Source organism: Nothoprocta perdicaria, unplaced genomic scaffold (assembly GCF_003342845.1).
Source record: "Nothoprocta perdicaria isolate Ctin4 unplaced genomic scaffold, notPer1 scaffold_95, whole genome shotgun sequence".
Lineage (NCBI taxonomy): Eukaryota > Metazoa > Chordata > Aves > Tinamiformes > Tinamidae > Nothoprocta > Nothoprocta perdicaria.
This window is the reverse complement of record NW_020456254.1, coordinates 679,564-683,152: the sequence shown is the minus strand read 5'-3', so window position 1 is coordinate 683,152 and position 3,589 is coordinate 679,564.

Here is a 3,589-nt window from a genome sequence, read left to right as displayed (position 1 = left end):
CCCCCAGCTTTGTTCCCCCCCTCCGAGCCCCCCCTTGCCCATATACATTTTTTTCATTAATTTCCATACTGTTTACCATGGGGGGGGGCAGCATCCCACAATTCCTTGCTCAAACGCATAAATAATATTAAACGAGGCGCCGCGATACAAAGGGGGGGTTGGGGAGCCAAGGTTGGAGTGGGGGGGGAGGGCAAAGCAAAGCGATGCGCTGAAATCCGCGCAAACTGCGCGGCTCCCGGCGAGGCGCGGGCGGGCGCGCGCGGAGCATCCGCGCCCGCGGTAATTGAATCGTTCTCCTCGGAGCTGGACAGCAGCCTTTGATCAGCGGTGCCGGCTTCAAAACCTATCTGAAACAGAGAGGTTTCCCCTGACAGGGCGGCGCGGGGAGCGCCCCCTCCTCCAGCCCCCCGCCACCGAGTTAACCTTGCTGCTTATTTATTATTGTGATTATTTTGCATGGGGAAGCTGCCTCTCCCCCCTCCTGCCCTCCCCCCTCCTCCTCCCGCCTTTTGTCTTTGGAAATAAATCCCTCGGAATGAAATTGGGGTCTCTGGATGGCGAAGAGGGGGCGGCCGGAGGGTCCCGCTGGCAGCGCCGCCCCAACGGGAAGTGGCAGCGGTTCCTGTCTCGCCTCTTCTCCTGCCTTTTTAGTTTTCCTCTCTTCTTTTTCTTTCAATCTTTTTTTCCACCTTTTCTATTCCTTTTTATTATTATTTTATTTTTTGTTTTTCCTCCTTTTCCCCTCACCGAGGACATTGCTCCGCGCTGGGTCCAAATATTGCTGAGATCACATATTACCGATCCAAAGTTGTTTTGCTCAAACAAGCACCTAGAGGTTAATTTCTTGAAGTGCCCCATGAAAAGCGATTAGCCTGTCTCCCAAGAAGTATTTTCTAATTACTTGGAAGCTCTCGCTTTTTTTTTTTTTCTTTTCTTTTTTTTTTTTTTTTTTTTTTTTCCTTTCCCTGCTACCCCATAATTAAACGCGTTCAAGGTGCTGCACTTCAAAAATTTTGCTCCCGGGCGGACCCAAGTTCCCGGCAACAACCTAAACCCCGCTCAGATTCGCGCTACCTGCGCCGTGTGGCAACCAGGCGACCTCAGCACGGCCGCTGCTGCCACGTTCGTGTTGCCATTCGTTACCCTCGTCTTTTCGCGGGGATATTTATACCCTGTATCGGGCAGGGAGGCGAGGAGAATTCCTTAGATAAACTCCAAAGCGGCAGATAAACAAAGCTGTACAAAACAATTACCGAACCTGCCTGTCCGCTCGCAATAATCCCGCCGCCTCATTGCAAGGCAGCACCTCAGGTATGCAGGACCGAAGGGGGCGAAGAAACGAGCTGATACCTTGCTGAGGAAGATAGCAAAAAAAATCTTGTTTTCCTATTATTTTATCTCCTGTTTCAGTCTCTATTCAAAGATTCTTTCCCAACAGCAAAACACATATTTTTAATTGTTTTTATTTATTTGTTTTCGGAATGCGGGCACGTTGCCAGAGCTTTTTCCTCAAGCACATCTCGATTTCACTCGTGAAGCGCCGCAGAGAATGACGAGAGGGGAGGTTAAATAGTTTAGTGCAGTTTTAATAATAACCATTATAGTTTTCGGTTCGTTTGGTTGCCTGTTTCCGCACGAAGTTGCCGAGGCGGCGATGCCTCGAGCCAGCCCGGCTCCTGCCAGCGATGCCACTTGCTCTGAAACGTCCCCCTGTAGCTGCAAGGAGGCTAATTCCACCCTGTCACCATTCAGTTATGTTAGTGTCCCCTTTCCTGCGGACGAACAGGAGCGTGTCCCTGCACGGCGGGCGCGTATTTGCACCTCCACAACCCGCTTTGATTTGAGGGTTTGGGGGTTGTCTTTCTTTATCTTTTCTCTCTGTCTCTCTCTCTTTTTTCCCCCCTCATTTTCCTGTGTTTTCTCGGGGCAGTCGCAGGGCGCTACAAAGTTGAAACCTCAGGTGAAAACCGCGGAGCGCAGTTTTGCGCGGGCAGCTGCTCCTGCGCGCTGCTCTCCGCGGCGCCTCCCGCTCCCGCTGCAAACGACGGGGTGAAGGTGGGGCGGTCCCTGGAGTTGCGTTCCCCACCCGGGCCTCCTGCAGCTCTATTTTGGGGGGAGATGCAGCGGGGGCAGCCGCGGGAGGCAGCGCAGCGGCCGCGGGGCTGCTCCGCTGGAGCGGCGCCGGCTCCAACCCCGGCCCTGGCCCGGCCCCCGCTGCCCAGAGATCCCCCAAAAGCCCAGAGGAGGCTGGAAAGATGTAACACGGGGCTCCCTATTCCCGTCCGGGTCAGAGCAGGAGCAGCTTTGCCAGCAATTCGCCGGCGGGCACCGCGGAGCCGGCGGCGCGTTGTCCCTGCGGCGGCTCTCGCTTACAAGCGGAGGGTGGAAAAAAAAATGCACGGACTTTATCTGCAGGCGATACTTTTTTTTTCTTCTTTTTTTTTTCCCTCTTTTTTTTTTTTAAAATTTAATTTAATTTTATTTTTTTTTTAATTTATTTTTAAAGCAAAGTCCCCCCTTGCTTCGCAGCCTGAGCAGGAGGGAGAGGGAAGCGGCGCTGAGCGGACAGCGCAGCCGGGGCCTCTCCCGCAGCTCCCGGAGCGTTTGGAAAGGTGCAGGGCAGCAGCGGGACCCCGCCGTCCCTCCGTCGCTGCCTTCTCCTTACAGACACCCCCAAAATAAAAAATATAAAAACCCGGGCTTTCTAAAACTCTTTCCCAAATCCCTCCGCACCAGGCTGCATTTGCCGACTCGAGGCCGTTTCGTGGCGCGGTGACTCCGCAGCCGGTCGCATGCGGGAACAGTGGGGACAGAGGACCGCGAGCCAGGTGTCCGTTTCATTTATTTGTTTGGGCGAATCACTGCTCTTCGCGGGAGCTCTGGCGGCAACGGGGGGACAGGGACGTGCTCAAAATCTCGGGCGCTCCCGTCTTGCTGCATCATGAAAGTTTTATTACCTGCTTACGCGGAGCTCCCCCCCGGCGCCCTCCCCGCACCCGCGTGACGCCCCCAACCCCCCCGGGAACGGCACGGGGGGACGCGGGGGCTCCGCGCTGAACAAATTGGGTTTAATGGCTGCGTGCGGAATTGCAAAGTAGTTTTAGCGGCGTCACCACTGCTGCCAGCCGCGGCGCGGCCCCGTGGGTGTCCACGCGGGGCGAGTTCGGAGCGTGGAGGGGCTGGAGCCGCCGTCCTCGGTGCTGCGCGGAGCGGGGAAGTGCGGAACGGAAAATAAACAAACAAAGGAGCCGCTTGTGCTCAACGCGGTGCGGAGCGGCCCGGCTCGGCGCGGAGAGCGGCCCTGTGCGGAGCCGGGCTGGCGGCATGGAGGGAGGAGAGGGAAGTGGGAAGGGAAAGAGGAAAGGCAGAAGAAAAGTGAAAGAAAAAAAAAGAGGAAAAAGGGAAAAAGAAAAAAGAAAGGGAAAGAAAAAAAGAAAAGAGGAAAGAGGAGAGAAAAATAAAAAGAAGAAAGAAGAAAAGAAGAAGAAAAAAGAAGAGAAAGAAGAAGAATGGGCAGAAGAAGAGGAGGAAGAGGGGGAAGAGGAATAGGAAGAAGAAGAAAAGGAAGAGAAGAAGAAGAAGAAGAAGA